Here is a 24,369-nt window from a genome sequence, read left to right on the forward strand (position 1 = left end):
TACTTTTGCTCCTCACATTTTGAATTGGCTGTTGTTGGTAAGTATAACATCTCAGGATAATGAAGAAAGTGGAAGAAGGTTTTGGCCAATCTGTTGTCAAATAACAACAGAGATTCCATTTTATGAAGTGTAGCAATATGAGGAGAACACCCAAAGAAAAGTAATTTAGAAAGTAGAATGAATGGAAGTCTAAATTAATACCGTGATATAACCTATAAATTTAGAACTTGATGAAAGTCACCTCAACACCACATCCTTTAGAATGTGGGAGTCCAAGTCCACTGGAGAAAGGTCAGGTCAAATTTGCAGAGTTTAAGACCCCAACTGCTTTTTATTTTGATGTTCAACAGTATAAGAACATCTCCCATCACCGAAGTACTCTCGATGAAGAATTTAGATGAGGAGCTGGCTGTAGGCACAGCATGGATCTGACTCAGGTGCCATGGTTACTATAGCACGAGTTAATTTAGCATAATGTCTAGTATAGTAAGGGCTCACTATTACCTAATATTATTTTTAAATTAATGTATAACTCATATCATTTCCTATCTGTAGAATCATTAGCCGAGGAAAGATAAAAAATGATTTAAACAGTTTTCAAAGATATTCTGAATATGCCTTATGTTAAGAAATAAGCTGACTTAAGTGCTCTTAAAAGTTCCTCTTTAATGAGACTAATATATTTATGCAAAAAAATTATTGGCTCTCTGGCCTCAGCTTCAAGGGTAATTCGATATAATTTATTGAAAATTGTAATGGTGTCTGGCAGTGTGCCATAAATGGTCAATTCATAAATTTAAACTGATGATTAGTAAAAATATGCTGAAAATGTTATTAAAACATCCAGTGTGGAAGTCGTTCTATACTTTTGCTACAGTGTGAACACATGTTTATTTTGCTCAAAGGAAAATGCTGAAGAGTAGCTTATCATATAAACTGATTTGGTTTTAAATGTTTGCTCTCTATGAAGAAATTACTGCATAATCCTCCTTATATTTTGTTCCATTATATAATACATTTTTGTTTAAGTTTTGCTGAAGGAAACAGAACTTGTTTTCTTAAGGAAAAAAGCCATGGGGCACCTTGGTGGCTCAGTCAGGTAAGCATCTGACTGTCGAATTCAGTTCAGGTCCTGATCTCATGGCTCCTGAAATTGAGCCCCTGTTAGGTCCCCACTCAGTGGGAGTCTGCTTGAACATTTTCTCCCTCTGTCCCTTCCTCCACTCACTCTCTCTCTCTCTCTCAAATAAATAAATCATTAAAAAAATTAAAAAGTCATTAATATTAGTCATCAGAATGTGACTGCAAGTTTCTATATTAAAACACAGACTGTAGCTTTTAGCATTCAGCACAAAATTGCTTTCACAGTAATATCCATTTTAAAAATAAAGGGGAGAAGCTTTGTCACCAGGGTAGCCTTCCAGTTTAGGTTTCATTTCCTTTCTTTTTTGAACAAAGGAATGAGAACACAAGAAAAAGATCCAGAGAACCATTTAGGATACAAACCTTGGAATAATAGAGGTTTTCCATTACAGGTCCATATTATAATTAAAAGTAGGCTCTGGAAGTCAATGCTTGCTTTCTGAAAAGGCAAACAAAAAGGTTCCTGGTGCCCTGCACAATATTCAGAGTCTGGCAATGGCACTGCAGTAGAGCAGCCTCAAATCTCAAGGGTATGACAGGTGCCAGGCCACACTCTTCTTGGCTGAATAGGTATTGGAGTGGGCTAGAGCAATACCTATTATCCCGCCAGGAGATAGGAAGCAGGTAGGAAAATACAACTATGCATAGATTTCCAAGCAATTGGAAATAATCCAAATGCTCTTAGGCTTTGTTTCTTAACTTCAATAGCACCTGGAGTTAGCATAATTTCTATTGTATAGAAAATAACTCTTCCCATGGTTGCACAAATTATACAACCATGAGATGAAGGCAGCATTATTTTCACTGTTGTATATATGTGAAAACTGAGACCCAGGTTATTTTGCAAAGATCTAGGTACTCTAGGATTTGAACATATCCTAATGGAGGTATCAGTAACATACAGTAAAAATTTAAATCTTGACTATAAGCCTTGTAACTTTTCACAAATATAACTTTTAAACATTGTAACTATCACCAAGATTAAGACATAGAAAATTTCCAACACCTTAAAAGCACTAAAAACTGAGTTCATTTGCCAGATAATGCATATACAATGAAAAGCAAAAAGTTAATTTATTTTAGCTTAAAGACAATTATTTTTGTGTACAGCTTCCATTGTATTATACATTAACAGAGTTTGTGCAATAAACTTTGCAAGCCAGGTTAATGGCACAGATGGAGAAAGTGATCAAATTTGAAATTCTTTTTTGTTCTCAGTGCCTTAGCCCTTACATAGTTTATGACACATCTGGAAAAAGCTGAAGCAGAATGTGGTGTTAGATGGTCAGGGCATAGAAAGTTATTGAAAGATATTTATTGAATTACCTTTATTCAAATCAAGTATTTTTTTCAGCCAAAATATTTTGAGAGAGCCAATTTGATGGATATGAGTGGTTCTTAAATTGTAACTTTGTGTGATATGACCAAAAATCTAGCATGTGATTAAAACAATAGAGAAAAATGAATAGTACTGATTTGTTCAAGGAAATGTAGGTATTCAGGGAAAAATTGGCTGTGTGGATTGACCAGATGCTAATAGAAAGCTGCATTTTCTTCCAGCACAGGAATGTTCTAACAATGAACAATAGATTTTGGAGAATTTCAGACCATTTCAGTGGAAGCAAAGCCATAGTTTTAGAGATGAGTCACGGGATTCAAGTATCAATTATTTTCAAGTGTTTGCAGGTATATTTCTTGAGCTAACCTTAGAATTTGTCTGAATTACAGAGTACTTGTCCTTCAAGAAAGGAGGGAAAGTGAATCTTTGAATTCCTAGAATTTAAAATTTTTGAAATGAGTATATCAGCTTTTGGAATATAAGACCCAATGGTAGAAATAAGTCCACATGGCTTTCATACTCATTTATTAGAAATATTGCAAGAATGGTTTTAAAAGTTTAATTAAGCTTATGCATACAAAAGTACGCAGTTGTAAGACCAAAAGTGTTCACAGCTTATATTGATCAAGTTTAATAAAAACATTAATAGACTAAACTATATTTGAAACCTGGGGGCAGTTTAGGGAGGTAGAAAAAAGTGGGTTCTATTAGAAAGTATCTCACAAATTTTTAAATTTTTTTTTATTATTTTTAAAGATTTTATTTATTATTTGAATGAGAGAAAGCATGACTGAGGCATGAAGGGGCAGAAGGAGAAGTAGACTTCCCACTGAGCAGGGAGCCCAATGCAGAGCTCAATCCCAGGACTCTGGGATCATGACCTGAGCTGAAACCAAGAGTCAAGGCTTAACTGACTGAATCACCCAGATGACCCTAATTTACTTTCTTTTTCTTTTTAAAGATTTTATTTATTTATTCATGAGAGACACAGAGAAAAAAGAGAGAGAGAGAAATAGGCAGAGGGAGAAGCAGACTCCCTGTGGGGATCCTGACATGGGACTTGATCCCAGGACCCTGGGATCATGATCTAAGCAAAAGGCAGAGACAACCACTGAGACACCCAGGTGCCCCTACTTACTTTCAATAAAATAAAATCCTAGACATAGAAGACTAATGATACATTGAATCACTGTTGCAATATTTATAATAAGTAAAAATATCCCAAATGTCAAATAGTTTTCATCATGTACCTCGCTGTAGAAAATACTTGTCTTCAGTGAGGAACTGGGTTTTCTTTGATTACCTTTACTTTATAGATTCAATACAATATAAGTAAGCAGCATTATACAGTTCCTTGTCTTTAGTGTATGCTGTTCTAAGAAATGCCACTGAATAGCTTCCAGGAGGGTTCTGTATTTGAGCTACCTTCTAACAAATATACCAATATTTGGAAGTGATACATGAGTATAATACTCTGGGTTAGGAAAAACAACCTATTACTTGAAGATTAATTTTGAGTAGCACAAGGGCAGTATGAAATTGGAACAAAGCTAGATCAGGAATGAATCACTCACTTCAACAGCTGTAGCTGGTGACCAGAGGAAGATAATTCTCCAAATGAGAATATAATTAATACACAGATCAATCTCAAGGTAATGATGAATGTAAATGAGTTTGGAGGTGAATCCAAATACTTATTCTACTCAAACACAATGGCATAGCTGTTTCTGAAATGTAGTTTTTTTTTATTTATGTATTTTTATATATGTATGGGTGTATTTCTTGTACTTGAAGTTCTACAAACAATGAATATTGTGTTCTATTTTCTATAAAATTTCTCCAAATATGTATGTGAAGAATTTTTGTTTAGACTTTAAAAAATTTTTAGACTTTTTTAATTTTTAAAGGCAATTTTATATGAATCCTAGGATGAATAAGTTGGTCATTATTGAATCTTTTAAAAATTAAACCTGTTTCCTTGAGCAGTTTATTTAAATGTTAGAATTCTACATTAGTTTATTCATTGTATAAACCGAGCACTTATTATGTGTTTGAATCGATGACATGTGCTAGAATTGCAATGATAAACCAGGTAAATTTTATCCTGGCAGTTAGAGAATTTGGAGTTTTGTGTGCTGTTTCACCTGTGCTCGGAGAAATTCTATAGGGTTCAGGGGATGCCTCAGGGCAACCAGTAGAAGTGAGTGGGGGTGGGGGTGGGAGTGCCTAAAGTTTCTGGCTCATCTTTTCTCCAAGTTACAATGGATTATAAAACATAATTGTTGCCCTCAGGAAGTTTTTAATTTAGCACTATTTTATATTGATTTCAGTTGTTTTAAAATTAGGGCTATTGGGATGACCTCTGCTTACAGCTTTTCTGTGAAGCCTCTTCCCAAATTCTTGTGCTACTGAAGTTCAAGAGCATGCTTGTGGACTGGTGGAGAGACACTTGGGAACAATGGTTGCTGTGCACTCAGGAGAGTATGGACTACTTACCTTGGCAGTCAGTGGGCACAGCAGCACTTACTCACACATAAGACATGCCAGGGATCTGCAGAGTTTCGGGCCATCAAGACAAAGAACTAAAGTAAGTTTCCAGGGATGAACAATTCTTTCTGCATTAATCGCAACTCTGCCCCTTTCCCACTGTTCAGTGCAGCAGGTCATTGTGTCACTAGGCAGCCAGGCTGAGAACTGTTGCCACACGTTAGCTCACACAGTGATTTATTTACAGCTCTTGACTGCTGAGTAAATAGTTGTGGAATCACAGAATAGGAACAGAGGTCGTTCCTATTCAGACCACAAAACTATGTTTAGAGGTTCCAGAATACAGGAATTGGTGATGTTGACCCTTTACATAGAGCTTGATTGGCTTCTAAGGATAGGGTTCCTTTATTCTACTTACTGATAGAATAAATATGCCATATGAATAATTGGGTTTGAAAAGATTCTGCTAGAAAGTATCTTTGCCCAAAGATCCTTCTGGTTTTTAGAATCAGCAGTTAAATTCTTCTAATGATTAAAGCAGTTTGTCTGAAAACATACCTGTTAAAATATAGATCCTTCAGTATCTGTGCCCTTCCGAGATGTAACTTTTGTTGCTATCATACATTTGAATCTTATGGGCATTATTTAATTCATCAGGTGGACTTCAGTTAATTTACAGAGTCTTGAGTAACTAGGACTGATTGAAAGAGAGGCATAGAAACATGTTTTCTGAATGCAAAGGCCACTGCATTAAAGACCTAAGATACCATAAAAGGCAGCCTTGTTCTTTCAGGAAGCTAACACATGAGATTTGAGGTATTAAAACAAAAAACAACAAACAAAAAAACCCAACCCCCAAAATATTTTCTCTATGGTTTTTCTCTGGCCATTTCTAATATCTGGTATTATAATTTTCCCAGCTGTAAGACACTGGTCACTGAATTTGGGAGCTATTTTCATTGGTAAAAGATGATAAGTGCATTCACATATCTATATCAGTTTTTCAACATGTTTCTGAGCCATATCTATACTGAAGGAAGAGAAAATAATGAATGCAAGTCAGGGAGACCCCATGAGAATTCTCCACATGTCCTACTAAACTTTTATTCTAGGATAATAGAGGAATTTCTACTAAGACCAAAAAATTACTCATTTATCTAAGTATGATATCTATAGAACATATATGCCATGCTTTAATATTTTTTAGTAAACAATGGACAGAAAGAATATAGCTTACATCTGAAATGAAATATTTCGAAGCCTGTATTAGGTTTTGGATTTGAAATTTTTAAGAGTGCCTGAATTTTAAAGCTAAAAATTTCATTAATTTATTTTTATTTTTAATGTTTGAAGACATAAAATATATAAGAATCTCTTGTATGCCCTAAAAATCACTTTGAGTTAAGTATTATGAAACTTAATATGGAATGCTTATCTAATAATGAGATCTGTTGAATAGCTGGCTTGTCAGAGTGATGTAATACTGAAGACATTTTTTTCAAGACCAGACACACAGTTGACTGATTAAGCAATTTCTGTTTGCCATTGTATTATCCTCTTAGAGACCTCAGTAGGCCAAACACATTAAGCATCTCAGGTAAAAATAGATAACTAGTCCATTTTGCACTGAAAGTCAAAGAGCCTGGTTCATCTATCTGAAAGTGAAAAGTAACAGGGCAGAGGCATAGGTATGATGCATATTTTAGAAAATCGAAATATGCTTCCAAATGAATCAGTTACTACAATTACCATCTTGAGTTTTATTCTTGAAAATTTGTCATTAAAAGCCAAATTCCACAAATTTATGTGAATACTTTTGATAAATAGGTGTTCAACAACCTCTAATTACTCCATTACCAATGAAGTGCAGATTATTTTGCCTCTTTCCAAATGCCTCATAATTCGATCTCTATTTTCTTTTCTGATATTGCATCCCAGTAAACCTTGGCCTCTACCTTCTACTCTAGTTAAACTCGTCCAGCAAACACGATGGACTATCCTTCATCCTTTAGTCCATTCCACCAGACTGTAATATGCCCCCGGTCTTCTCTGCCCATTCATATCCTAACTGGCTTTCCAGTCCCAGATGCAGTCTTCCTTCGTGCTTCACGTTCTCTTTTATCTGCTCCATTTCCAAGGATTTTCTTAGGATCCTGTCTGTTATCACTCATTCAGCACCTAATAACAAGAGACAACATTTACTGAGTGCTTACTAAGTGCAGTGCATTTTCTTATTTAAGCCTCAAACCTCATAAGAAAGGTACTATCCTTATTTTGTAGATGAGGAAACATCCCAGAGAATTTAAATGAAAGTCACCAGCTAAAATTGGTGAAGCCTGGATTCAAATGTGTATTATTATTATTCACTAAATAATATTGCCTTACAGTGATAAAACATTCATCCATTTTAATCCCCCATTGTAAATTCTTTTGGAATTTTAGAGTGTTATAATATATATTTTCAATCTTTCTGACACTGCCCTTCATCTGCATGTGGTTTCTAGTATAATGCTTTTCATTTGATTGAATGTCAATAAATATTTGCTCATCGAAGAAAACATATACTGGAGTACTTTAAGATTTATATCTTGTTTCCTCATTTTTTTGGAACTTATACAGTTCTCTGTAATATGCTATGGTTTGTTAAACCACCTCAGTGATATGAGATATTCAGTCTATGAGTGCTTTAATGCTATAGGATGTTTTACCTCAGAAACGTTGAGATACTCTCAACTCTGGAGGATTTTACTGATGTAGTCAAAGGATAGACTTTGAATGTACACAAAAATTTTAGGCAAAATTCTATCTAAGGCAAAGTATGTTTACATTATCGTGGGTCAATGAATGTTTGTTGACAAAAAATTAAACTATTTCCATGGAGAATTAGGAAACCTGCACAAGAAGGAAAAAAAATGTCCATGGAGTTTCTTTCTTTCTTTCTTTCTTTCTTTCTTTCTTTCTTTCTTTCTTTCTTTCTTTCTTTCTTTCTTTCTTTCTTTCTTTCTTTCTTTCTCTTTCTTTCTTTCTTTCTTTCTTTCTTTCTTTCTCTTTTTCTTTCTTTCTTCTTTCTTTTTGTTTCTTTCTTCTTTCTTTCTCTCTCTCTCTCTCTCTTTCTTTTTAAAATTTTATTTATTTTTTCATGAGAGACACACAGAGAGGCAGAGACACAGGCAGAGGGAGAAGCAGGCTCCATGCAAGGAGCCCAACGTGGCACTCTGTCCCAGGTCTCCAGGATGAGGCCCTGAAGGCGGCGCTAAACCGCTGAGCTACCTCTGCTGCCTATTTATCTGAAAGTTAAGAAGGATGTTACCTACGGTATCAACGAAATATTCTATAATTCCATGTCAATGTCTCATCATGCATTATTTATCTTATTTCCCCAGAGGCTGGTGTGGTCTCTTGTGTTCCAGGGTAACTATTAACAAAAAGGTATAAACAATAGCACAGAGTATTGTCCTGACAAATAAAATAATTTTCCCTCATAGATCTAATTTCTAAACCGATTTACCTTGAAACTTGGTTATGAATTGGGTGCGTGCAGAGAACTTTTCGCCAAAATACAGTTCCAAATTAAATGAATACATTAGCCTATTTAGGAGGTGGGGTGTGGGGATGGGGAGGGGAAGGAGAGAATCAATTTATAAAAACTACCGTGACAAGATTATTCATACGTACACAAGCATGCTTAATTTCTTAATTTCAGCTCTTAAGTTAAAGCATTAAAGACTTCTAAAGACTCTCACGTAATAATTTGTATTGAAAATGCTTTCAGTTTGTATTGAAAATCTATTATTTGTGGATGTACCATTAATTCATACATGGGACTCTACTAAAATGCCAGAGATTCTTGTTGGATTACTTCTAGGTCATATGCATCATTGTAAATAATTAAATAAGCAAAAAGTAGCAGATCATCTGACTATGAGTTAAATTGATAAACCCGTGGTAGTGGAGAAAATCGTACACTCCAAGTACCCATTTATATTTATTTCAGTACCCATTTATATTTATATGAGGTTGATTAAGCTCATAACTTCATCTCTACCCTCTCCATTTTACCACCAGATAGAAAACCTTAATCATTAATCCTGCTGGGTTAACTAGACACTTCCTCATTGAGGACACTAGAGGAAATCCTTACTTGATGATGACAAATGCCACTGATTTCCCTTTGGAAGACATTATGATAAAGCAAAAATTCAGAATTTATAAATAAAATGAAATCTGATATATGTTCATGGTCTCCTTTTTAAAATGATATTTTCAAATAATATTTCCTTAGATAGCTACTCAAAGCTGCTTTTTAAAAAAGGAAGATCCATAGATGTTCATGAATTCTGCTTTTCTTTCCACTGGACATGCCCTCTGGGAATAGAAATTGTATGTTTTTATGATTAGCTGTTTCTTAATTCTTGTAGAAGAATGACTTTTTAGATTATTGATACATTTTTTCAATTCTTTGGACTTGAGTTGACCCACGTAAGAATTCAATCCATAATTTTCAGTAGTTATTTTTGTTTTAGACAATCATTCCAAGTGTTTTTGCTAAATATATTTACCACGGTTGAAATTTGCATTCTCCTGTCTATGAAATTCCATCCCAGGGTAATTCAAGGGAAGTTATGCCTGTTAAAGGGCTGTGATGGTGGGTACATTTTAGCTTTGGTATGAATAAATTTTCTATATTTGGTAAGGAAGAGGTAAAAAGAACCTTGAGTTTCCCCTCATTTGATAAAGAAAACAAATGAAAATTTTAAAAAAATGAAAAAGAAAACCTAACCAAACTGAGTTTTACTGAGTCAGAGGCTCCTTTTCAGGGTTTCAGAGCAGTTGAGAGCACAAATCATTCATCCTCATATACCTTGTATGTAGAGTTAGGTGGAATCCTACTCGCTTAAAGGCTAATGAACGTAAGGTGACCTAGCAAGTAGGCTGGCAGGAGAGAGTTGTTTTAAGATTTCATCTGGTGCTAATTTTATATACTTCAATCTAGACTATGCTGCCATTTCTTTACCTATGGGTTAATGTAAACAGAATTTTAGATCATTGTCAAGGACTGAATTTCTTTATTTCTTTCAGTTGAGATAATCCTTGAGAAAAAATGTCAATCAAAGTGAGGTAGAGTTTGTGGTATTACTTATCAAAGAATAGTAGAATAGATTCATTACAGCAGAGTTGTTATAAAATATATTTCTATGAGGCCAACTAGTAGGATTTCCGTACTGATTTCTATATTTAAGTCAGTGAAATACTTTCACATTTCTCTTGATATGTAATGGGATAAAAATTGAACATTTGGTAACATGCTGGTGACAGAAAGGCTAATGTGACTTTTGTTTACTAGAGCGCTGGTGGAAATTTTATCTGTGGGATATTGTAATTCCAATTTAGCAGTTTATTTTGTTTTGGCAGTATGTTCCAGTGTCTCATTTCAACCATCAACTGCTTCTCTGCTCTTCTTTTCCCTCTCCTTTTGTTTATATTATGTTTCAGAAATAGATGAAGCTCTCAAGGTTTTCTTCTTTGATCAAGAGTGAAGTGACAAATAGGCCCAAAGCAAAATCAGATTTTACGGGTAGCTCCTGCGTTGGCCAGGCTAATGACTAAGTGGCACCCACACCGTGTGTTTAGAGAAGATACTGAGAAATACTCTCTGCTCAGAATGAGATTTGAATCTAGAAGGACCTTCAACTTCAAGTCTGTTATTGAAATGCAGTTACTCTTGGAAGGAGTAATTTGTCTGTTTTTTTGTTTGTTTGTTTTTTTTGTTTTGTTTTGTTTTTACCAATATCAACAGCTATGGCCTGGTGAGATGAGTTGAACTCTTTGAGAGTAAGACATTCTAGGAAAGGGGAGGTAATTGTCTTGAAGGACGATTTTCATGATTCTTTTATGAATGTTGCAATTGAAGGCTTTCAATTAGCTTTTTTTAGATAGATGGCGAAAAAAACACACCCTAGTGCTTATAGCTTTTTTTAAAAAAACCTGTTGTTAGAAACGTTTTTAAGCAATTTCTTTTGCAAGAATGGGATATGTAGCAGGAAATGAAATGAAGAGTCAAAATAATTTCAGCCAATTCACAGTTTAAGGATTTAGCCATTTTATTGCTTTTTATTTATTTTTTAAAAAATATTTTATTATATATATATATACATACATATACATATACATATACATATAGAGAGAGAGGGAGAGAAAGAGAGAGAGCGCACGTGGGCATGCATGCATGCACATATTCAGGGGTGGTGAAGGGTGGGAGGGTAGGGACAGAGGGGATGGGAGAGGGATAAGCAGACCCTGGGCTGAGCTCAGAGCCCAACGCAGGGCTGATCTAATGACCCCGAGATCATGACCTGAGCTGAAATCAGGTGTTGGATGCTCAACCGACTAAGCCACCCAGGCCCCGATTTTATTGCCTTTTAAATGCCATGTCACAAAATGAGAAGTTAGAACTACTCTACTTGGATGGAGTAAACGCCCTTATTAATCTGATTTGGGTTTACTTCTAGTAAGTGTTGACTGGAGTTGATTTATTCAGAGGATTGCCTGCTTTGATTATGTACTACAGCCTACTGGGCCAAGAAGCTTAAGTGTGTTATTCTTCTTTGTGTTTCTCTCCCTAATTTCCTTACTCATTTCATTTCCTTGTTGGAAATCAAGAGAATTTGGTAATCATGAAAATAATCTGATCACAATCTGCCTCAAGAGTTCAGGTAGAACAAAGGAAAAGCTGACGATGTCATGTCATTTCGGGGAATCCACAGATGAAAATTGTTTTTATGTGTACATTAGAAAAAAAGTTACCTGAAACAGATTGCTCACCTGGGGGAAGCTCTAGACTTATTTGAAGAGTCTATTCTAGAAGATCTAAAATTTAGCAATTACCTTAAGTGGTCACTTAAATCATCACTTCCCTAGTCCTTGATTTACATAAACTACTAACTTTTGGAAAAGTTAATTTCATGTGGCTTTCCCACCTAAAATTAGCTTTCTCAAAAGGGACTGGAGTTTTTTTTTTAAAATAAAATTGTTGAATTACATGACAATAAGAATTTTTCAATTTTATTGTCACTTGTAGAGTGACTCATGACTAATAAGTATCCAACTGAAAAGTATATTTGAAACTCTGGCTAAAAACAGGTTTGAAAAGAAATGCTATAGTGGCAATGGTGATGATCAGGGTGGTGCTTATGTTTGGAAAAACTATATACAAAAGCAATATTTAAATAATTGATATTTTTGGTATACAATTAATTTAGAAAAACGTTTTCAGTATTTTATGAAAGTGCATCATTTGGATTTAAGATAAAAGCTATTTTGAGGGGTGCCTGGGGGGCTCAGTTGTTTAAGCTCTGCCTTCAGCTCAGGTCATGATCCTGGGATCCTGGGATCAAGCTCCGTTTTGGCATTGGGCTCCTTGCTCATCGGAGAGCCTACTTCCCCCTCTCCCTCTGCCTGCTGCCCACCCTCCTCGTGCTCTTTGGCTGTCTCTGTCAAATAAATAAAATCTTAAAAAAAAAAAAGAATGTAACATTGTATGTCAACCATACTAAAATAAAAAATTTAAAAAAAAAGACCTTAAAGAACAAAAAAGGAAAGAAATGTTAATCCTATGAGGGCCTTCACCTGCTGTTCTATAGTCCTTCCTAAAGATGAAGAAACAAGAGGGGAGCCTAAGGATCATAAAAATACCCACAGCCCTATACTATGAACTAAATAAAATAAAAGAAAGATGCTACAAAATATCAACAAATACAATGGAACAGAACAAGGCAATCATTAAAAAAAAAAAAAGAATGGTGGGTACATGGGAAAAAAATGGAAAGATGAGGATAGATATCATTTTGCCTACATGCTGCTTTCTAGTTCCCCTGGTATCTAAGCTAATTGACAGTTGTGAACGAACCAGTAACACCTAGGGTGTGGAACACCAGAAGGCTAATTACTTTGGATTCCTTACCATGTTTACATCGTATATTAATTAGCTAAAGCAAACTCCTCTCTTTCTCTGTACATTTACATATATATGTGTCTGTGTGTGGGTGTGTTTGTATATTATTGGTAGACTTTAGGAATTGTGATGATTTCTTAAATTGTGGAGGGAATTATATATATGTATATATATTTTAAAGATTTATTTATTTATTTATTTATTCATTCATTCATTCATTCATTCATGAGGGACACAGAGAGAGAGGCAGAGACATAGGCAGGTGGAGAAGCAGGCTCCCTGTGGGGAACCTGATGCAGGACCTTATCCCAGGACCCTAGGATCATGCCCTGAGCTTAAGACAGATGTTCAACCACTGACCCATTCAGGCATCCTAGATATTATATATATTTAATATATAAATATACATTATAATATATATCTATGAATATTTCTTCCATAATTCAAGAAGTCATTATACTTTCTAAAGGTTATCAAAAATACAACTCTTCTAAAGAAAGCTTGATATTATTAGTTAATACTAAGATGTGTGAAGGGCTGACTAGCTGTTATTTGAATGTAATTATATGGCTTTGTATGAAAAAAGCCACATAAGTACAAATTCTGACAATAATATAACAGTCCCTGTGTGTATAACCTAAAGTTATAAATGCACTGAGTTATTTTTTCGTCTACAAAAACTAGTACAGCAATATTTAAATATTTAAAAAATTAAAAATATTTAAAATTTAAATATTTTAAAAATCAACTAGGACAATATTTAAAGAAATGTAAATATTTAGAAAGATTAGACTTTCTTACTAGCTCTAAATTCTTTTCCTAATAAATATTTAATATTACATTGTATGTATAGGATACTGTGCCAGACTCTTGGGAGGTATGAAAACTGTAAATTGTGATTTTTAAGGTTGTTAAAACTATGATAGGAAAAACATGTATTCAGAACAATTAGGAAAATTAAAAAGTATGTCTAGACAAGCGTTTGTTTCAACATGAAGTGCTTGGAGCACCTGCATCAAAACTTCCTAGGGCACTTATTAAAAACACAGATTTATTGGCTCTAACATCCACCTATTGAATGCCAATCTCTTGAGGTGTAGTTTTGGGGCTGTACAGTTTGAAAGCACCCCCAGATGATTCCAATGCTCATCAAAGTGTTAACACTGTGATTCTAGAATGGTAGGGCAGTGAGAGGTTACTTCCAACAGAGGCTGTTTAGCCATCAAGAAGGTACTTTACCTGAACCGTAGGTAGAAATCCGAATTTCAAGAAGTTAAGATGAGGGGCACCCAGGTGGTTTAGTCACTGAGGCTTCCAACTCTTGATTTCAGCTCAGGTCATGATCTCTGGATCATGAGATAGAGCCCTGTGTCAGGCTCTGCACGGGGCGTGGAACCGACTTGGGATTCTTTCTCTCCCTCTCCCTCTGCTCCCTCCCTGCCCCTACTCTCTCTCTCTGTCTCTAAAATAAATTAATAAATCTTTAAAAAATAGATTTTAAAAATTTATTCATTCATGAGAGACACACACTGAGAGAGAGGCAGACATACAGGCAGAGGGAGAAGCAGGCTCCCTGTGGGGAGGCCGATGTGGGACTCGATCCTAGGACTGCGGGATCACACCCTGAGCCAAAGGCAGATGCTCAACCGCTGAGCCACCAAGAATAAATCTTATTAAAAAAAAAAAAAAAAAAAAAAAGAAGTTGAGATGGGAGTAGAGGATATTCCAAGAGAATACAGGATGTGAAGAGCCTGAAATTCTATCTTTTTGTGAAAGGTTGAGTCACAAGTATGATTTATGATTTCAAGTATGGTATATTAGAAGGATAAAAGTTTAAAAAATATTGGAAAATTGGGTTGGTGTCATATCAAATGGGACTATAATTTCTTTTCATAGATAAAAAAGGAAAGGATATTTTACACCTGCTAACAAAAACCTGCAAGGATTGTGAAGTAGTTTTAGAACTACTTAAGCACCTTTGTTTTCAGTAGCTTCTTTCCCATCTATACATATACCATAAACTTTTGCTGTATTTGTTTCTTCTTTTGTTAAAATATTTTAAATTAAATATTAAATGTCCTATTTATCCCAAATACTTCTTACATTACCACTTTACCATTATCACACTTAAAATTAATCTAATTGTCTCATATTATTGAATGCCCAGTCCATATTCAAGTTATTTCCCCTGCTATGCCATGTTGTTTTATACAGCTGCTTTTTTTCTTCCCCAAAACAAGATCCAATTAAGAACCACTCACTGCACTTGGTTCTGAAGTTGCTGTTAATTTAGAATACTCTTCTCCCTGCCCAAATGCCCTTCTTTTTCCTCTTATTTCCTACTTTTCTCTTGTTCATCCATTCATTTATTGATCTGTTCTAATTTTTTTTAAAAGAATTATTTGTTGAGCCACTTCTGTGCCCCTATTGCATTTAAAGCTAGGACATACAAGAGGATAACAGTGTCTCCCTATGGTATACCAAGAATTATTTTGAAGGAAACATGCTGTTTTTCTGATGAAAATAGAAGTACTGAGAATGAATGTCATAAAAAATACATGGACACACGCACCCACATGCTGAACAGATCACAGCAAACTTTCAGAGTATAAAGTAATTTTTGTTTATTAAAACTCTTTTTTCAGAGTTTATGACACATAGCCACAACATTTCAACCACAAGGAGCAAATGATGTGGTTTTCTAAGTTTGCAACTTAAAAACAAAAACTTGTGGTTAGGCCCAAGAATGAGATTCCTCTAACTTAGGCATCTAGATTTGGAATCCAGACCAAACAAGTAATGTACAAGTAACAAGGCTCATTCAGAAAGGAACATCATACAAACACGGTTCTGTTCCAAGTGTGGGAAAGTATCAGGAAGCTGGGAGGTTTTCTTTTGCTCTTGAGATCTTTTTTTTTTTCTCTTGAAATCTTAACTGTGCTTGAGAAGAAGAGCCAATCGACGAATCGTGGTAAAGAAGAGATGGCAGGGACGGATTCTGAGCAAGTTTATTTTTTGCCGTTAAATAACCTTGTTTTTATGTAAAAATATTTTTAAAGATGTTCAAGAGTGCTTTGGCATGTCCTGCAGCCCTTGTCGTACCTGGAGCTGTTCTACCCGTGACCCATCTGGACCTTTATGGAGCTGCCTCAGGAGTGGGCAATAGGAACCCTCCCCTGGGAAGGATTTTTAAACTGAAACTGAAAAAAGTAAACCAGCCTCTGAGTTTCTAGAATTTTTTTTTTTTGAGTTCCTAGAATTTAGGATATAAGGCTTGTGACATGCCAGCCCTGTTTCCCCACTGGGTTTCAGAAAGGAGGAAGCCACCTGGCTAAGAGAAAGAGAAGAGAGAAGCTGAATGAAGACTGAGGGAGAGAAGCCTGTGGTGTTGGACTTGTCCGCTGTTTACGGAGGGCCACCCCAATACCTCCCTGTCCTGGTGTTTCATGAGATGCAGCCCTTCCCCGAGCTCCTAAGCATACTTTCCTTTTTTTTTTTTTTTTTTTTTTTTAATTTTTATTTATTTATGATAGTCACAGAGAGAGAGAGAGAGAGGCAGAGATACAGGCAGAGGGAGAAGCAGGCTCCATGCACCGGGAGCCTGACGTGGGATTCGATCCCGGGTCTCCAGGATCGCGCCCTGGGCCAAAGGCAGGCGCCAAACCGCTGCGCCACCCAGGGATCCCCTAAGCATACTTTCCATTTAAAAAGTCCAACTTGAGTTGGGTTTCTGTCTCCTACAAATTATTTTAGTTTCATCTAGTTCTCTCTATTTGGATGTTAAGTACAAATTAATATAAAACAAATATTGGATAATAGGAATAGCAATGACTCCTATAATGCTTACACTATGCCAGGTACTATTCTTTGCACTTTACCTATATTAATTTGTTTAATCTTCAGAATGGTCTTATGTAGTAGGTGTTGGTATATTGCTATTTTACACAAGAAGCAAGATTAAGTAATTCATCCAAGTTTATATGTATATGGGTTGGTGTCAGCATTAAAACTAAATGGTCTGGCTTTGCCATGCTGTAACCATTATGCTTCTCAGCCTTTGATTGGTATGCTTCCTTTCTTCCCTACTATTCTCCCCTTCCATTGTGACTGCAATGCCATCTTGCCATTTTCAAATGAGCAAATGAAATAAAAGTGGCTGGTTTGAAAGCAACAGCTCTGTTTAAAAGTTTATGTGTTTGCGATCACCATTGTACTTACCCTCCTCCTCTGCACTGCTTAAGGCTGTCACTCCTCACCTAACAAAGTTCTGATACAGACTGTTCAGTCTGGAAGCTACAAGGATAAATGGGGCGCAAGAATTCACCCTGAAACAGTGCCAAGTAGCTGTGTGAGTATTCTCAGAAAGGTAAACTCATCATCTAGGAATTAAACTTTAGTAGAAGATAATGTTCTCTGACTGTCTGGAACTCATTGGTTACAGATTAGGAAATTTACTGAACTGTTTAAAGATATATTTTTAAAAGATTTTATTTATTTATTCATGAGAGACACACAGAGAAAGAGGCAGAGACACAGGCAGAAGGAGAAGCAGGCTCCTCGCAGGGAGCCTGACGCGGGACTCGATCCCAGGACTCCAAGATCACGTCCTGGGCCGACGGCAGGTGCTAAACCACTGAGCCACCCAGCGATCCTTGTTTAAAGATATTTTAACTTCTCAAAAAGTTCATCAATCTCGCAGTCACATGCACGCACGCATGCGTGCACATACACACACACACACACAGGGATGTACACACCGTTATCGCCTCCCGTTATCCCCCAACAACTGGGAATTGTCACAATTCATGCATCACCAGAGATTTGCTATCATGCCACTAATGTCTTTCAGTAAAATCTGCATGATCTTGTCTGTATCTTGTGCCCAGATCTTTTGTTGCCTGATCAATTGTATCATTTCATGTGACACTCTCTATATAAATCATTCTTCAATTTTTATAAGGTCATTATTTTAAGGTCATTGTATTATAAAAGATTTGTTTCAAATAATTCTGTTCCTTGAATATCAAAGTGTTTAGATTCCAGGGAGATATTCTGATATTCACAATGTAATTGAAGATGTAAAGGCTGAGAAATTTTCTTTAGAAGTGATCTTCAAGGAGGCATATGTGTCGGTGAGGAGTAGTGGTGGGGATTCACACTTGTTGAATAAATGATTTTATAAACTATTGAGTAAGAGGCCTGATTTGCCTAGGAACTTCTGTTTCTTGGAAGATTTGTCAAATTACTAGTGCCTTCTTGTTCTAAAATGTCATGATCATAGTATACCAAAAGCTTATGTGTGAATACTTTTATAAAGAGTTGCTTTTTTAGGGATGCCTGGGTGGCTTAGTGGTTGCACATCAGCCTTTGGCTCAGGAGTGATCCCAGAGTCCAGGGATCGAATCCCGTATCGGGCTCCCTGCATGGAGTCTGCTGCTTCTTCTGCCTGTGTCTCTGCCTATCTCTCTCTCTGAGTCTCTCACGAATAGATAAATAAAATCTTAAAAAAAAAATAAGCAAAAAAAGAGTTGCTTTTTAAAGATTGTCTGTGAGGAAGTATCTGTTAAGACCCTTCTCTTAGTTAAGCCTCATTAGGAAGGCTTAACTGTATGGCTGTGTTGGAATCACTCCCTACAATAAGTAGAGTCAGTGATAGGATTTGTTGTGTAGAAAAGTAAAAAAATAGTAGTTTAGGGAATAAGATGATTCCTTTTTTTTTTTTTTTTTTTTATATTTTTATTTTATTTATTTATGATAGTCATACAGAGAGAAAGAGAGAGAGGCAGAGACACAGGCAGAGGGAGAAGCAGGCTCCATGTGCCGGGAGCCCGACGTGGGATTCGATCCCGGGTCTCCAGGATCGCGCCCTGGGCCAAAGGCAGGCGCCAAACCGCTGCGCCACAGCTGGAAGATACGGGCCTTGCTGAAATTTAATTGAGATAACCAGGTAAAGCCTGAGGTAGTTAAATGTCATTTACATACAAAAAAATCTGCGATTATGTGGCAATTACATGGCAACCTAATTGAAGAAAGAATTTTTGAATAAAAAGATTGCAAGGGGGAACAAGGAAGTTTTTAGGGGTGGTGGATATATATGTTCATTATCTTGATAGGCCTGGTGGTCTTAGTTGCATGAATGTATTAAAACAACTTATAAATGCACTTAAATGTAAACTTCACACTTCAAATGTATGTAGTTTATTATATGTCAATTATATCCCAATAAATAAAGAAAAAATTATAAGGAGTTGAATCATAGTGGAGCCTTGAGTGAAGTGCTCACCAGTGAGTCCTGACCCAGCAGCCAACCGGCCTTCCCTCCACCATCAGGCCTAGAAAATGAGCCATGCTATCCATTGTACAAGGGAGATTTTTATTAGTCCTACAAAGAGGAACATGTGAAATGCAATGGGAGTTTACCAAGAGGGAGATTTTTCAAAACCACTGCAGATGAAGACTTGGTGGGGAGCAGAAATGAGAGATTCTAATTCTCTGGGAGATAGATGTAATTTGTAGTGACTTGTCCGGGAGAGCACAGCTATTAAGTGGAGCAATGAAGAAAGCAACTGCTTTTGGAGAAGGGGTCGGTAAGCTACTCTTGAAAGCTAGGTGGGTTTGAATACATGTTGGGTGAATACATACTGGGGAAGGACCTTACAGGCAGAGGAGGTAGGTGACCAGGCATAGAAGCAAAAAGAACAAGAAATGTATGTACAAGACATTTAGTGCAAATATAGAGATGGACAACAGCAATGAGGAATAGAGTTGGAAACTTTCACTTAAAGTCAAAGAATAGGGGAATCCCTGGGTGGCTTGCAGTTTGGCGCCTGCCTTTGGCCCAGGGAGCGATCCTGGAGTCCCGCTTTCGAGTCCTGCGTCGGGCTCCCGGCATGGAGCCTGCTTCTCCCTCCTCCTATGTCTCTGCTGGTCTCTCTCTCTATGTCTATCATAAATAAATAAATAAATAAATAAATAAATAAATAAATAAATAAATCTTAAAAAAAAAAAAGTCAAAGAATAATAAGTGGAGTGAACTTTCTATGACCAGGATTCTATAAAACAGATGATTCTTTGTCTGACACAGATCACTTTCTAATCAAGAGTTCTTGTTACTGAATAACATATGTACAAGGGTGTCTGTATATATGGAGGTTTTTTTTTTTACTTGAATAAACCAAGCTGCAACACATTATGTAATATTTGCATAAATAGTTTATATAAAACCCTTAAATATATCTCCTTATGCATTCATATGACTTTAAATGTATTTTTAAAAGGCCTAGAAGGATTTGCATCAAACTGGTTACTTCTGAGGAAGATCATGGGATTGGATGGGGCCATATGATCTGTATTCAAAATCTCTTGACACAAAAAATTTCTTCATGTGTTAACTGTATATTTAAAGGTAAGTTTCAGGGCACATGGGTGGCTCAGAAGGTTAAGCCTCTGACTCTTGATTTTGGTTCAGGTCATGATCTCAAGGTTGTGTGATCGAGTTCTGAACTGGGCTCCATGCTCAGTGTGAAGTCTGCTGGAGATTCTCTCTTTCCATCCCTCCCCTGCTGCCCCTCCCCCTGTGCACAGGCAGTCTCTCTCTCTCTCTCTCTCTCTCAAATAAATAAATACATCTTAAAAAAAAAGAAATTTCAAAAAGTTTCCCTCAAAAAAGTATACAGTAAGAAGCCTACTAAATATTTAATGCCTTGAAGCCTAGGAAGGGAAAATTAGATGTGATTACATTAAAATCTATTATAAATTCAATTACTTAATAAATTTTCATTTATTACTTTGTATAGCTATATATCATTGTTGTGTATACGTGTGTGTGTATGATACTACTTCACATGGTGGAGGTTAAGTTTACAGAACTCATTTTTCACAGGAGTAACGCAGGCAGAAAATACAAATGAGTTCATAAATAATTTAAATAAATCCATAGGTTTAAGACCTATTCTGGCTTGTAAAGGAGAATAAGAGATTTGGGGTCATCTTCCTAAATCCAAGAGGTTTTATCAAGGAAGATAACATTTTAAAGGCTTTAATACAGAGTGACATGATATCTGAGTATTTTTCCAGAATGAGTGTATCTGTATTCTTCAGGTGTTGAATATCTCAGGTTTTCCCTTGAGCACTTGGTAGTCTATCTCTGCCCTGAAAAAGTAGGAGATTCAGTTTCACCCTTTGGAAATTTTGAGTTTGGCACTTTTGCCTTCCATTCTCGAGATCTTTCCATTGCCTTCTATTATCAGATCACCTGGGAAGGAATCTGCCCTTGCTGTGATTATAGCATATTCTCATTATTCCTATAGCTTTTCAATGTCCTTATGATTTTTTAGTCATTTATATGCTTCTCCCAATTGTTCTATGAGTTGAGTTGTCTTGCCATCACCTACGACGTTTGTCATAGCATGGAAGTCTAACATACTGTGCTTAAAACCTCATTCTGATGTTGTGTGTAATTACTGATAGTGTGTCTGATGTGAAGTATTTCATTCAGTCTTTGCCTGCAACTGGGAACACAACTGTATGCCTGTGGGCTAAGTTTCCTCACAGAAAGTATTCTTGTGTCCAGTCTCTTCTAGGGCTGGATACATACTGTCTGCTGGGCATCTGACTTCCCTCTATTTGCCACAGACCCCACCACACCCTGGTATATTGTACCTCCCTCAATCCACAGCCTCTGTTAGCTCCCTGGATCCTGTAGTCATCAGAATTTGTGACCTTTACCTACTATAGTCCCTGGAAAGGAGTATCCATTCTGCCTTTGTTTTAGGATCTTTGTATAGACGATCCTGTCATCTTGGAGCTCCCAGAATGTTTAAATGGTCATCATGGGCCATCTCCATAGAGACTTTCTGGTTTATGTTTTGAAGATCATTCAAAGAGTCTCTAAGAATATGTTTTTATTATTTTTATTCACCAATTCCCTTCTCTTAACCTATAAACTCTTGGTTTGAATTTAGTGCCAGGAAAATTTCTTCTTTAAAGAGTTGACATTTTTTGAAAGATTTTATTTATTTATTCATGAAAGAGACAGAGAGAGAAGCAGAGACACAGGCAGAGGGAGAAGCAGGCTCCATGCAGGGAGCCGGACGTGGGACTCGATCCCAAGACCCCAGGATCGCGCCCTAGGTTGAAGGCGGCGCTAAACCACTGGGCCACCCGGGCTGCCCAACATGTTTTTTTAAATGCAATAATGACATAATGGCAGTCACATAATTTACCATTCTGTCTGTCATTATTGAACCTTATTATGAAGGTATACAAAACCAAATTTGAATTTTAGTGGCATCAGTGTGTTTTCTTGTAGTAAAAATATGTCTTTTTTTTTAGTCCTCTGTCTGGAAATTCTCTACTTTCCTCTGTTGTATCTTGTGTTGTAATCTATTTTTAATTCTTCTGGAAAGAGGAGGGATATAAGTCATTTGACACATAAAAGTAATTTGTGTCAAAATTTTAAAAAGTACACTTATTAATATAAATTTGAGTTTGCCTACTTAGCACATAGAGCTACAAGAATTATGCATATCTTTAAATGCTAATCAGCTGAACATTTTCTTATGGCATATTTTTTTTCTTATGGCATATTTGAATATAGTATGGAATTCTACTCATATTTATGAATTATTTAAAATTCCCAAGGCAAATTTTATTCTTTTAACAAAACAAATAGAGCCAACATTTATTATCTGCTTATCTCTGAAAGTATCATTTTCCTTATTCTTTAGAATAATCTTGGGAAATTGAAAATATCCATAAGAAAACTGAGAGAAAATTGAATAGTGTCTTAGAGTTTAGGGCACCACAGTATGTTGCATTATACTTTAAATGGAGCCAAAATTATTCACTATTTATACCTTTGTGGAGAGACAGAAATTGCTTCCTATCATCATTTGTTCAGAAACAGAAGACATCTGCTAGAAGATTGTGTTGAAATCATTTGGCTGGGAAAAAAAAATGATCCATTTTAAAAGCCTGCCAGATGGTTGACAAAGAATGCCTTTACTGATTGGTGAGACAGTTTTTCTTAACTATTGAGCTGTTTCTGAGAACAAAATGCTCAAATGAGCAGAGAGCTTCCGAAAAAAATATAGCCATGCCACAATGGCTCAATAGGAACCCCAAACTTTTCAGTCCTCAACAAAGTGGACTTAAGAATACAGGTTTCCTGAGTGAAAGGAGAATAGAGTACTTTAGACTTTAAACTCAAAATCTTGGTATAATACACCTACTAAATTTTAAGCATCAAATAATTACTAGTTCTCACCCTTACCTGAGAGGGAATGTGACCTGAGAATGAATAACCAAGCACATGAGTATCTTTGATCAAAGTTCCTTTCAGAATCTTTTGAGACTAATAGCCTTCTCCATGTGCAGCTTTGTTTGATGCTATATTTCTATCCAACCTGGATTGATTTAAAAGGGAGAACTGTTTTTACAAATAAGCTGCTGTTTTCCTTTGTCTTCGTGGGAGCTAGAAAGGGGTGTCTTACCCTTCTTTCTGAGAGTCCTGAATCTCGGCATTGTGTGCTCGCTCTCTATCCTCTTAGATTTCAGCTGCTCTGGAAGCTTTGCCAGAAAAACCCAGACCTATCCTGCTACCTCCTCTATGATCAGGACTGGGGTGGGGATTTTGCAGTCAGAGCTAGCTAGGGTCTAGTCTTTGTCCTGAGGTTACTGCTATATACTCTGGGGAAATTACCTAGTTTGTCTTAAGTTCAGTTTTGCATAGAGTTGTTTTGAGGACTAAGTGAGAAAATGTGATGTTAAATATTCAGTCAGTGGTAGCAATAGTAATAAGGATGATCATTACCTGCCTCAATGACAAACCTTCCCTATTTTACCTCCTCTATTAAAATACATAAATATTTCCAAACATTTCTGAATCTCTAAATATGGTTTCTTGCTCCTGTCTGAATGAATCTCTTTTGTGAACACACAGATTTAAGTGCCTGTCCTGTCTGGGTCTGCCTTTGCTTGTGCTGCTGTAACAAGATACTAGGTGGCTTATAAACCAGAAAGTTATTTTCTCATAGTTCTAGAGCTGGAAGTTGAAGTTCATGGTGCAAGCATTGTTGGTTTCTGGTGAGTGTTCTCTCATTGGGTTGCAGACACTTTCTCACTGTGTCCTCACATATGAGATAGAGAGAAGAGAGAGAGAGAGAGAGAGGAGAATAGAAAAGAAGAGAGAGAAGAGAAAGAAGAGAAAAGAGAAGAAGAGAAGAGAAGAAGAAAAGAGAAGAGAAGAGAAGAGAAGAGAAGAGAAGAGAAGAGAAAGAAAAGCAGAGAAGAGAAGAGAAGAGAAGAGAAGAGAAGAAGAGAAGAGAAGAGAAGAGAAGAGAAGAGAAGAGAAGAGAAGAGAAGAGAAGAGAAGAGAAAAGGGAGAAAGAGAGACTCTCGGGTATCTCTTTTCCTGAGGGCACTAATGCCATCATGAGCATGGCCCCAC

This window comes from Vulpes vulpes, chromosome 5, assembly GCF_048418805.1.
Source record: "Vulpes vulpes isolate BD-2025 chromosome 5, VulVul3, whole genome shotgun sequence".
NCBI lineage: Eukaryota > Metazoa > Chordata > Mammalia > Carnivora > Canidae > Vulpes > Vulpes vulpes.